This window comes from Lissotriton vulgaris, chromosome 12, assembly GCF_964263255.1.
Source record: "Lissotriton vulgaris chromosome 12, aLisVul1.2, whole genome shotgun sequence".
Lineage (NCBI taxonomy): Eukaryota > Metazoa > Chordata > Amphibia > Caudata > Salamandridae > Lissotriton > Lissotriton vulgaris.
This window is the reverse complement of record NC_141700.1, coordinates 572,581,640-572,595,532: the sequence shown is the minus strand read 5'-3', so window position 1 is coordinate 572,595,532 and position 13,893 is coordinate 572,581,640.

Here is a 13,893-nt window from a genome sequence, read left to right as displayed (position 1 = left end):
GCATGTGTTAGTCACCTCCCATCTTAACTATGCCAATGGACTCTATCTGGGTCTGCCCAGTGGCTTGATCCTTAGCCTGCAGATAGTGAAAAATGCCGCAGCTAGGCTGGTCCACAAGGTCCCTCAACGTCATCATATGTCCCCCACCTCAGACAACTCCATTGGCTCCCTGTGACCAAGAGAGTTGAATTTAAGGCCCTCACATTTGCCTTCTGGGCCTATCAGGGAAGAGGCCCTAAGTATCTGAGGTTAAGACTGCATCCCTACCAGCAGGGTAGATCGCTGAGGTCCAATTTTAAATGCTATCTATTCATCCCCCGTTTTGTTAAAATGAGAATGGAGGGAAGAACTTCCGCGGTGGGAACCTCTAAATGCTGGAATGCCCTGCCACTCCAACTTTGTATGATGCACTCTAAGCAGTAGTTTAGAAAGGCTGTGAAGACCTGGCTGCTCAGCCATAGAGACTAGTTCTCTGCTAGCATGGCTGCGATGTTATCCACTTTAGCGCCGGGACACCTCAGTTGAGGTAGCTGCCCACTTCATTATTGTCTTTTTATTATTATTATTATTTCTTATAATATTAAAAAACATATAAATAAATTGCTGAAGAATTATACCCAAAAGGGGGTTTTACTGGAGAAAAGAAAATCTGCAAAACCTTTTTTTTTTAAATTACAATTTAGGGGCCTATTACGACGGCAGGTGTACGGTGTGTTCAATTACAAGTTCAATGGTGATTAGTTATTTGCACAACGAGGTCTGAATTCCTCAACCCACGGGAGTAACTCAGACGCATCAGTCGCTTCCTATCTCCAACGTGGTGTCTAATTGAGCACACAGCGGAACCAATGCAGGATTTCTCCATCTCCTATCTTGAGCACCACACTGCATATCTGAGGCGGGTGGCCATACCAGGCGCACTAAATACCCACAGTCCCTTGAGGGTTGCCCCATATCCAGTCCCCTGTCCTGAGGAAGACCTGCCTGGCTGAGGTTAAAGCATCCCTCTTTCGCCTTCAAGTCGGGTCGAAACGTCAATGAATACCCCCCTACCAGACTTGGACCATAAATCCTTGTGCCCACCTCCCACTAAAGGAGATATGTCCCTTGACTCTGTGTGAAATATGTGTATACATTGAACATATATCTCATTGTGTTTGGCCAGATTTTGAAGACTGAGTATCTGTTACCAGTCCCACATACAGTTGTGTGAATATTTGCCCCTTGATTGCCTTGGGAACACTTTCCAGTTCCTTTTAAATTTTCCTACAATTGAGCACCCTCCTTTTCACGGTCCTTTGGAGCAACCCTCTGCTCGTTGATCTTCTCTGGAATTCAGTGATTAATTTTACCTTGTTATATACATATATGAAAAATAAACACATGCCCTTCTTTGAAATTATTGTTTGGTGCACATCTTATGCCTTGGATGAAATTGGCTTCATGCAACTGTGAGCTGAGCCCTTAGAGGCTCAGATCTGTTATTATTGTTACAAAATTCAATTAATTGTATTTTCCAAAAATAATTGGTCTAGGGCCATTGTTTTCTGTATCAACAAAAACATAGTGGCAGACTCTTTGCAAAGGTTACAAAATCACCATTTAGTTACTGGTACAGTACTTGGGTATTAAACTGGTACTAATGAAGTGAAATATTTACCCAGACATTATTAGTGTGTGTTACAATGGGAAAATAGTGAAACAACACTAATAACACAGAATTGCCATATTATGTCAAATAATGTAACTTTTCTTGCTACATAATTTATTCACCCAAATGCATATGTTGGTCCTTCCTTGCTGCATAATTTCAGGGGCTCTGGGTATAAGATCTAATATGGGGTTCTAAATGCATCATGTTACATTCAATGGCTTTATAAGGGTGCTGAGAAAGAACATTGAGTTGGGAATATCGACTAACACAAATATCGAGTAGGAAATATCATGGTTCGCAAATATCGACAGCAAGAATATCGTGGTCAAGAATATCGAATTTAAGATAAGAAATATCATTTTTTTTAAATATAGAAGTCATTAATATTGTTTGCAAAAATATAGATGTTTAAAAATAGCAATTTTTTATTACTGTTATGCATTTTAGTTTATATTTTAAATGTAAGGGATGTATATTTTATTTGTATAAGTATTCTTTATGTTTTTAATATATGTGTTAAAGTTTTAGTAGTTATGAATTTTATTATATTTAAATGTAGCATTTTTTTAGTTCTGTAGTGAATTGTGAGTTTATAGGGGAACAGGGTGGGAAGTAATTTAATCATAATAAACTATTGATTCGTTTTTATTTATTTGAATTATATGTTATAGCGGTAATTGTGAGAAGTGATTTATTTGTAATTAATTATTAATTGGTTGTTAATTAACATTAATTACATAATTGATCATTAATTCTAGTAATTTAGTTGCGGGTTGTAGGGTTTATAGGGGTAAAGGGTGGGAAGTCATTTATGTTCAAATAATTAATAATTAGTTGTTAATTTATATTAACTAATCAATCGACAACTAACTATGGTAATTGTGTGATTTTCTTTTAGGGGTGGGTTGTGGGTTTTATGGTTAAAGGGTGGGAGGTAATATATTTTTAATGAATTAATAATTAGTTCCTAATTAATGTTAATTAATTGATAGGAAATTAACTACGGAAATTGTGTAATTAATTTTAGGTGCGGGTGGTGGGGTTTATAAGGGTAAAGTGTGGGAAGTAATTTATGTTTAATGAATTAATAATTAGTTGTTAGTTTATATTAACTGATTAATTGATAATTCATTATGGTAATTGTGTGATTGTTTTTAGGTGTGGTTGTGGGGTTTATGGGGTAAAGGGTGAGAAGTAATGTATGTTTAATTAATTAATTAATAATTAGTTGTTTATCAATATTAATTAATTAATTGAAAATCAAATATGTAATTTGTATAATTAATTGTATGTGTGGGTTTTGGAGAATAAATTCATTTTACTTACTTTATACTTAGTTGTTAAATACTATTGTTTTTTTAATTTAAAAACACTTTTAATTGTGTAATTAATTTCTTTATAGTTTAAGTTTAACTGTGGGTTATGGATATTATAGGGGTAAAGTGTGCGAAGTTAAATAATGTTTATATGTTCTTTTTTTAATTAATACTATTTCGTTAATTGGTAATTAATTATGTTAGTTGAGGAAGTACTTTTTTTAACTTAGATGTGTGTTGTGAATTGTGTGGTGTTATAGGGTAGGAAATGAAAAAAAAATGTATGTAATAATGTATGTTTTTGTTTCTGAATAATTTTTAATCAAAAATGTTTATTTGTTTGAAAATTGTTTTTTTATTTTGTTTAATATAATATGTTTAGGTATTTGTTTATGTATTTAACATTATAATATATATTTATATATATTGTATTAAATATATTTGTATTTGAATTTTTAACATATTTACATATTATTTAATTTATTTTGTTTTTTAAATATTTTTATTGTTAACATTTAGTTTGTTTTTCACTTTGAACTGACTGGAGTGAAAATATTAATTGCTACTCCTCTGAAATCCAACCCTTTCTGTAAAGTTGCACTCAGTGGAGTGGGAATAGTAATTTTTACCCCTCCACTATCCAACACTTTCCCTACTTTTACAATTATTGGACTGGGAATAGTAAATTTGATCCCACCACTATCCAACACTTTCCATACTGTTGCACTCACTGGAGTGTGAATAGTAATTTTACCCCTCCTCTATCCAACACTTTCCCTACTGTTGGACTCACTGGAGTGGGAATAGTAATTTTTACCCCTACGGTATCCAACCCTCTCCCTCTTGTTGCACTCACTGAAGTGGGAAATTTAAGTTTGAAGATTTTAAAATAGTTTACATTTTTAATTTATAATAGAATTTTTTTGTTAGATTTTATGTTATTGATACATACATATATATAAATATATATATACATATATATGTAAATTGTTATATAATGCTAAAATTATAAAATACATTAATAGTTTATTAATTGTTTTAAAGGAAATATACATGAATTATTATGTGTGTGTTTAACCTTTTTAATTAAGTTTATTATATTTCTTGTAATTTATATTAAATATACTTACTTTTTTACATTCCTTTGTATTCAACATATTTAATATTTATTATTTTATTTTATTATTTTATACATTATATAAAATTAGATATTTTGTACAACTATATTTTTACATCAATATTTGTTTTTGATATTTTTGTACTTACCTGTTTGAGTATAGGGAGTCGATATTTTTGCGTTCCTTATTTTTACATCAATATTTTTTACTTCTATATTTTTAACTTCGATATTTTGTCAGTGAATCCTTATTAGGATGTGTCAACAGATTGTTAGATAAAGTAACTGGGATAGTGACACATCCACTTTGCATTCTTGAAATGTTTTATAATCAATCAATCAATCATAACACTTGTATAGCGCGCTACTCACCCGGGAGGGTCTCAAGGCGCTCGGGGGAGGGGGTCCGCTACTGCTCGAACAGCCATGTCTTGAGTTGTCTCCTGAAGGCGAGATGGTCCTGGGTCAGTCGAAGGTAGATGGGGAGGGAGTTCCATGTCTTGACCGCCAGGTAGGAAAAGGATCTGCCTCCGGCGGTGGCTCTTCGGATGCGTGGTACGGCGGCGAGGGCGAGGCTAGTAGATCGTAGCTGGCGGGTGGGCGTGTAGAAGGTCAGTCGGTCGTTGAGGTACTTGGGGCCTAGGTCGTGGAGAGACTTGTGTGCGTGGGTGAGGAGCCTGAACGTGATCCTCTTGTTGATGGGGAGCCAGTGCAGGTCCCTCAGGCGGCCGGAGATGTGGCTGCCTCGGGGGATGTTCAGGATGAGTCAGGCTGAGGCGTTCTGGATGCGTTGGAGTCTCCTCAGTAGCTTGGCTGTGGTTCCGGCGTAGAGGGTGTTTCCGTAGTCCAGTCGGCTGGTGATGAGTGCCTGGGTGACCGTCTTCCTGGTTTCGGTCGGGATCCATCGGAAGATCTTGCGGAGCATGCGTAGGGTGTTGAAGCACGATGAGGAGACGGCGTTGACTTGTCTGGTCATCGAGAGGGAAGAGTCCAGGATGAAGCCCAGGTTGCGTGCGTGGTCTGTTGGTTTGGGAGCGGTGCCCAGGGCAGGAGGCCACCAGGAGTCGTCCCAGGCGGAGGGCGATGGTCCCAGGATGAGGACTTCCGTCTTGTCCGAGTTCAGTTTCAGGCGGCTGTTCTTCATCCACTGGCGACGTCTTTCATCCCTTCGTGTAGGCAGGTTCTGGCGGTGTCGGGGTCCCTGGTGAGGGAGAGGATCAGCTGGGTGTCGTCGGCGTAGGAGATGATGTTGAGGTTGTGTTGGCGTGCGATGGCCGCAAGTGGTCTCATGTAGACGTTGAAGAGGGTGGGGCTGAGTGATGATCCTTGTGGTACGCCGCAGATGACTTCGGTGGCCTCGGATCGAAACGGGGGGAGGCGAACTCTCTGTGTTCTTCCGGCGAGGAACGAGATGATCCACTCCAGTGCCTTCTCTTGGATGCCGATGTTGCTGAGGCGTTGAACTAGGGTGCGGTGGCAGACCGTGTCGAACGCTGCGGAGAGGTCCAGGAGGATGAGTGCCGCTGTTTCCCCATTGTCGAGCAGGGCTCGGATGTCGTCCGTGGCTGCTATCAGGCCGGTCTCGGTGCTGTGGTTGGCTCTGAAACCGGATTGCGAGGGGTCGAGGGATCCGTTCGTCTTGAGGAAGGCGGCCAGCTGTCTGTTGACGATCTTCTCGATGACTTTTGCAGGAAAAGGGAGGAGCGAGATGGGGCGGAAGTTCTTGAGGTCGGTGGGGTCTGCTGTTGGTTTCTTCAGTAGGGCCCTGAGCTCGGCATGCTTCCAGCTCTCCGGGAAGGTGGCGGTGTTGAAGGAGGTGTTGATGATGTTGCGGAGTTGGGGTGCGATGGTGGAGTCGGCCTTGTTGAAGACGTGGTGGGGGCAGGGGTCGGTCGGAGATCCGGAGTGGATAGTGTTCATCGTGCGGGCTGTGTCTTCGGTGGTCACCGTGGTCCAGGTGCGGAGGGTGGCGGTGGGGGGCGTTGGTTCGACGGTTGGGTGCGAGGATGGTGCGCCGAAGCTGTTGTGGATGTCGGCGAACTTGCGGTGGAAGAACGAGGCGAGAGAGTCACAGAGGTCTTGTGAAGGAGTGATGTTGTTGTTGCCGGTGCAGGGGTTGGATAACTCCTTGACGATGCTGAAGAGTTCCTTGCTGTCGTGGGCGTTGTTGTCCAGTCGTTCCTTCAGTGATTTCTTCTTGGTGGTGCGGATGAGCTGGTGGTGCTTGCGGGTGGCTTGTTTGAGGGCGGTCATGTTGTCTGTGGTCTGGTCGAGGAGCCAGGCTTTCTCGAGGGTGCGACAGTTCTTCATGGAGTCCTTGAGTTCACCGGTGAACCAGGAGGCCTTCTTGCTTCTGGGTCTGCTGGGAGGGTTCTTCAGTGGTGCGAGGTCATCGGCGCAGGCGGTCAGCCACTGTGTGAAGTTGCGGGCTGCTTCGTTGGGGTCCGTTGTGCTGGCGGGTGGGCTCTGGCTAAGGGAGGTGATGAGCTGGTCGGCGGTGATCTTGCTCCAGCTCCTGTGAGGAACCTGTTGCCGGTGGTGGTGGGTCGTGGTTCTTCTGAAGCTGAAGTGGACGCAGCTGTGGTCAGTCCAGTAGAGTCCGGTGGCGTGGCTGAAGGTGATGTGCTTGCTGGAAGAGAAGACGGGATCAAGCGTGTGGCCGGCGTAGTGGGTGGGGGTGTTGACCAGTTGCTTGAGTCTGAGGTTGGCGAAGTTTTCTAGCAGGGCGGCGGTGTTGCGGTCCTTGTTGTTCTCCAGGTGGAAGTTGAGGTCCCCTAGGAGGATGTAGTCGGCGGAGGGGAGGGCGTGCGGGCTGAAGAAGTCCGTGATGTCTTCGCTGAATTGGGTCTGTAGACGAGGGTGCCTCTGAGGGTTGTCTTTGGGTCGGTGTGTATCTGGAAGTGGAGGTGCTCCGCGGTGGTGAAGGTGTCGTTGGAATCGGTCGAGATGCGGATGGTGTTCTTGTGGACGATGGCGATGCCTCCTCCGGTCTGGTTGATGCGGTCCCTCCTGATGATCTTGTACCCGTCCGGGATGGCGATGGCGATGTCGGGGGCTGAGGAGGCATTCATCCAGGTTTCCGTGAGGAAGGCGATGTCTGGTGATGTTGTGTCAAGGAGGTTCCAGAGTTCCATGGCGTGTCTGAGGACGGAGCGGGTGTTGAGCAGGATACACTTGAGGTGGTTGCTGCTGGTGTCTGGCTTGGCGGGTGCGGGGCAGGTTCGGAGGCAGGTGAACTTGCAGGTTTTGCAGGTGAAGGGTCCGTAGATGCGTTTCGGGGTGGCCCTGCAGCAGGTGGGGTTCCGGCCAGCATTGAGTGCATTGAGGGCGGCGGCATCATAGGTCTGTAGGGGTCGTCTTACATCGGCGAGGGCCAGGGGTCCTGGTGCTGGGCGCGGTCCAGGCGCAGACGGGCTTGCCTTCGGCGCACAATCGGCGCGCCTGCTGCGCGTCAATGCTGCGCGTGGACGTGGGCGTCATAAGAAGGTAGCCGGGAGGGCGGGTCAGCTGGGTGGCGGGACGGCGAATGGGCTGGCGGGGGGCGGGGCCGCAGGGAGGCAGCGGCGGGAAAAGACTGTGGCAAGCGGGCGGCTCAGCGGCGGCTGGGACGCTCGAGACAGGCAGAAACAGGAGGCAGGCAGCGGCAACAGCGGTGACGCGTGGGGTTGACCTCGCCTGGAGCAGGCTCAGCGGTCACCCCAGACAATGATTATTTTCTAGAAAAATTATCTCAGATCATCAGTGTGCCTGATATTCAATGAATTGTCCTATGTTTGAAACATTTCAGTTCCAATATTTCATTATTTCTCTTTGATAATATGCATATAGTTTGTGGTTTATACTAGCACTCCATTCGACAACAGAAATGCACATTTCTTAATGACAGTTTGAAAGCCTCTTCTGCACCAAGAAATCACCAGTGTCGGATGTCAATAAGTGCTCAGTGCCATCATAAGCTAGCTGACTGAATCCACCCTTTCTTCACCTGGGTAGGTATATCCTAGATATTAGTTACCAAACTTAAAAAGTGGAGTAGCTGCTTGGAGGAAGAGGGCCATCCAATGAATAGTGGCAGATGTCTCTTTGTTTCCACCAAGTGCGCATTGATGTCCATATCACATAAATAGAGTTTAAAGGGATGGCCACTGGTTTTTGAGATACCTTGAACTACTAAACCCTAAATCCATCCCTAATTCCTTCCTATCAATTACAGACATGTGGTACGGATTGCACACCCACAAAATTTAAAATATCGTGAGGGACCCTTTTTATGGCTAAATGGGTCACCCAAGTCTATTGGATTTCATCTGTGGTCATGCTACATATACATGTGCACGGGTGATCCCACTCATTTGCACTCTTCTACTTTTCCACATACACAGGAGAATAGAACAGTGAGGGAAGCATGACCCCTGGGTTCCCTATGCTATTTCTATAGCTGCCCTAATCTTGGTCCCTAGAGCTTCTGCTGAAGTGAATCCCTGGTCTAGGCAATAGTGGCAGTCATAGTCATGGGTTGACAGTGCAAGAACAGTGGATCTATAGTGAGGGGGTAACCCTTCTGTCCCCTCTCTTTTGGAATATATAGCAGGAATGTGTTTTTATGACTACTACGGTTAGTATTTCAACATATTGCTGGGTAAATAGCAAGGCTACGGGTAAGCGCCTTCCCCACAATTAGCCGGAGGGCAGTCCTGTGCCCAGACGTACCAACAAAATGTGTAGCCATGTGTAATGACGGATCACACCTGCCCACTATCTGTCCTCCTCCTGGTTTCCAAGGCACTATGTTCAGTGACACTTGTGCATCAGAGAGGTTATTGGAACAAGGAGGCGGATCTCTTTACAGCGATTTGGGCTTGACCTTCTGCCTATCTAACGAGCTCTGGGGTGACCCTGGTGTCCTGTGTGAATATTGCCCTGACCAAGCCTTTCACTTTGCACCCCCAGCCATGCCAGTCACCAATCATGCGTCCTGTGTTCACAATCACAAACCTATATATTTGCAAACATACACATATATACACACACACACAATCACACACGGACACAAATATTCACTGAAAAAAAAGTGATGTTATAGTTTGGTTTGGTAATAATGTCTTACTTTACATTAAAAAACCGCAGACATTCAATGAAAAAATGAAAGGGACATTATAGTTACATGAAAATGTCAGTTAAAACATAACATTTTAAACATAAAAACACTGAAATTCAACAATTATAGTTTGCAGTAGTAAGTATAATTTGCGCCCAAACCATGCACAGTAATGTCATTTCAGATGTCATGAGTGATGTTATCAATGATGTCATAGAACAGAGGGCGCTAGAGGGCGCGCACACGGAATGGCCGCCTAGCTGTGTGGCTCCCGTTCCCTGGAGCAATAATCCTCTAATTATCCTAAACTACTGAAGGGTGATCTCCCTCTAAAACTGCTTAATCGACGCCGAGTGAGACCCTCCACGATCGATCCAATTCTCAGAACGCTGGCGGTAACTGGGACCGAGAACACAGCCCTACAAAGTTTGCCGGCAGCGCCCTCGGAACTAGCGAGGCGAAGGGGTCGGCTACTGGCCGGCACGCGAGGCCGGTGCTTACCACGAGGCGGTAGGCCCTGTACACGGGCCCGACTGCAGCAACTGATGTGTCCTCGGCTGTCGGCCCGGCGATCGGCCCCGGGCTCTGCCTGCTAGAGACGCCTTACAGCTCCGACACCTGGAGGCTCCTACATCCTGGATTGACCTGCCTGGTCATCGCGGTCGCTTGCCTCTAACTGCGGCCATACACCCGGCGGTAACAACGGAGCTGGCCGAATAGGGTGCCTTTGATCCCCGTAGGACTTTATGCGTGTAGTGACCTTTGCGTGAGGCATCGTCGCCGCTGCCCGACCCCCATTGACTGCACGAGATAGCGGAAATCTGCTGGGGGCAGTGGGATCACCATTGCAGCCAACCGAGGTAGGGCGGAGTGCACTGACCGCTGCTTGCGGCCGTGTGGTGGGGCCCTGCTGGGGGGCGCATCTCAGTCTTGCCTGGCGGCGTGCGCGGTGTGGGACATTGTGCCCTTCTCCCTGCTGAGACGAGCACTGCACTAGGGGTGCTCGTGAAATCCTCATACCCCTGGAACTATATTGGGACCTACTGGCGTCTGGCAGGTGGGGGCGTCGAGGGGACGGCACGACTGCCTACTGCCTGCTGTGGAGCTCTGAGCGCTGTTCTGCTCTGTTGCACTGCTATAACTTTGCGGTCCAGGACGATGGCTTGACCGACCACACATCAGCACTACTGAAGTGATGGAGCCTGCCGTAGGAAACAGTGCATGGTGTCGCCGGCGTCTTCAGCCGCATACCTCGTTCATCTGACCGGTCGTATCGGCTACGCATAGCGCTCCTGGTTGCGCGCTGTCCGGGAAGAGCCTGCACCGGTTGCCAGTGGACTCCGGTCGCTATTGACAACAATCTGTGAGTGGCCCCTGCTCAATATCGCTTTCCTGGCACTTGCGACCTGGTTGGACACCTCGCTGTGCAATTTTTTCTTGAATTGAAAGGACTTATCAGCATAGAGGGACACTGGGCGTAGTGCGGTAGGGACGCCCTGCTCAGTGAAGAGCCTGCTGTTCTTGCGGTGCCTTGCTCGGCCTAGAGACACTCACAACTGCATCAGTGGATCCTGTGGCGGCAGGAGGCGCAAAAGCACAATGGTGCGCCCCAAAAACCGCCAATCGAAAATATATTTTGAGGGCGCAAAAAGGGGATCTAAGACGGTTCCCGCCAAGCCAGGGCCGAGCGACGCGAACCTTACTGCCACAACATCTCCCTCTAAGGAACTGGACATGCACCGCCTGCTTCAAGAGATGCGGCAGGGCTTTGCCACTGTGGTGGAGAAAGTAGACAGGATGTCCTCCAGGATGGATGCTCTAGTCCATAAAGTAGATCAGCATGAGGATAGGATCACGACAATGGAACAACGGATCTCAGACAACGATGACGTCACCGCATCCCATACATCTCAACTTGCCCGCATGGATAATCTACTACGAATCATAGCAGCTAAGAATGAGGACTTGGAAGTCCGTAGCCGGCGCAACAACATACGCGTCACAGGTGTTCTGGAGTCCACAGACACGGGCAAGATGGAACTGTACGTGGAGAAACTCCTGAGGGGATCGTAGGAGAGGATGCCATTCACCTCAATTCATCGTCGAGCGAGCGCATAGATCACTGGCCCCGATCCCCAAACCCGGTATGCCGCCTAGGCCAACCATCGCTCGTTTGTTGAATTATCGCGATCGCGATGTCGCATTGAGAGCAGCTCGAACTCAACAGAACCTGCACTACAATGGTGTCACATTTTCCATCTATCCTGATTTCACTCCCCTAGTGCAGGAGGAAAGACGCAAATTCCTGGCTGTTAAAAAGAAATTGCGTGAGGCCCAGCTGGACTATGCTCTGCTCTACCCGGCGAAGCTAAGGGTGACACTCCAGGGAAAGCAGCGATTTTTCACAAATCCGCAAAAAGCCGAGGACTACTTGAAGACGATCCGCAAAGCACAGAGGGAAGGTTGGAGTGGCGAGGCAGACCTCGAAGATGATCCATCATCGGCAGCCGACGAACATTGACATGATGCGACCTGCATGGAACAACTTGCTGTAACCCTGAACTGATGGGCTCGACCCTTACTACACTGTCCCAGGGGGCTCGGACATCATACTGCAGAAAGGGACTAATTAACTTCTTCAGTGGTAAAGTATTCCAGGGACCACTATCCCTGTCCTGGCCTACACCGAGGGTGGTACAGTACGGGAGGCTACCGGAGGGAGAAGTGGTTGTGCGCCCTTGATATTGTTTCCCTTACGGGTATACCCCATACATGGGAATGAGTTGTGGGAGTTGTGGGGGGTTGGGAGGAGGGGAAGGGTCGGGACGGGCGGCTGCTGGCATGATTGGGATGCAGTAGTGGGAGGGGGGCTGAGTTCTTCTGGGGAGGGAAGTTTAGTACATGGAGAGGACAGACGAGTGACAGAACGTCATGATAATCGTTATCACTTGAGATAGAATGGTTCTATTGCATCCACAGTAGCATGCTTCATTTGTATGATGTGTCTTAATTTATGGCGGGTTCGGGATCTGATGCACAATTGAGTTGTATGTCATGGAATATAAGGGGGCTTAACAATGCTAAAAAGTGCCGTAATGTGATTGCCTATTTAAACCGCCATCAAGTTCAAATTGCCGTGTTACAGGAAACACACTTATCACCGCAGACATGCACTACCTTTGCAAGCAAATGGGCTGGTGCCCGAGTCTTCTCCTCTTATTCTACCTATTCGAGGGGAGTTGCTATCCTGATTAGACGCACTGTACCATTCCAAGCGTGCAGTGAACTAACAGATGTGGGGGCAGATGGGCCATGACACTGTTATCTTAGTGAATTGCTATGCACCTAACATTGATATGCCCTTCTTTTTTTCTACACTTTGGGGCAAAATTCTGGACGTGGGGTCTCGACATGTTATTTGGGGGGGAGACTTTAACCTAGCACTGGTGCCTCAACTGGACAGAGCAGATGGAGTGATGCATTACAAGCCCAGATCCAGAGAGGCACTAGGGGGCGTGGTTTAGGAGGGTGGTTTGGTGGACGTGTGGAGATGTCTGCACCCTTCCCGGAGGGAGGGCACACATTTCACTACACAGACAGGCACATGGGCACGACTGGATTATTTTATTACGACTAGAGAGATCTCTGCATGGGTGGCTGGTGTAGTACACCTACCGAGGACATACTCTGATCATAGCCCGGTCATGATGCACCTGCGAGTGCTTGGATGGGATAACCCTAGACCACACTGGAGGTTACAGCCTACGGCCCTGTTAGATACTGTGTTCCGCACTGAACTCGGTGAGGAAATTGCCGCTTTCTTTCCTAGAAACAAGGGTTCTGTCGACTCAGTTGAACACATTTGGGAGGCATTCAAGGTAACGATCAGGGGATATTGCATATCCAAAAGCTTTGGGGTCCTGCGCGACATCCAGCGCACTATCCTCACACTCAATAGCGAGCTGAAGGCCTTACAAGTTCGGATGGTGGAAAACAACAGTGCTGACACTCATGCAGAGTTTAGAGATAAGCTGACACAATACGAGGAAGAAGCCAACAGGGAAGCAAAGTTTAAGGGGAAGCACTGGCAGGCTAGGAAATACTGTGAAGGGGACAGACCGGGCAGGGCCCGAGCGATGATGACGCGCACCCCGCATGATCACAATATGATTCTGGAAATCACAGACGATCTGGGACACACAGTCAGAAACTCAGATGAACTGCTCTCCGCTTTTGTTTCTCATTATCATGCGCTCCACACCACCGCCACAACCGCTGATGTGCCATATAATGACTTTCTGGGTGATGTGGGTCTCTGCTGGCTCAGCGATGGCGAGGGGGCCTTCTTGGCTGCCCCCTTTGAATTGGATGAAATCCGTGATGCCATTATGTCACTCAAGAATGGGAAGGCGCCCGGCTTAGACGGGATCCCAGCCGAGTTTTATAAAGCATATATAGACACCATGCCCCCTGTCCTTCGCGAGGTCTTCGAGGAATCACTAGCTGACGGCATTTTCCCCTGTTCCATGCGCGAGGTCGTTATTACCTTGCTACTGAAACCTGGCAAGAGCCCTAGCGCCTGTGATTCTTATCGCCCACTTTCTCTCTTGAATTGCGATGTTAAAATACTTGCGAAGGTGCTGGCTACCAGATTGTCCCTTTTGATGACTAGGATTGTCTTACCTGACCAATCTGGATTTGTCTCGGG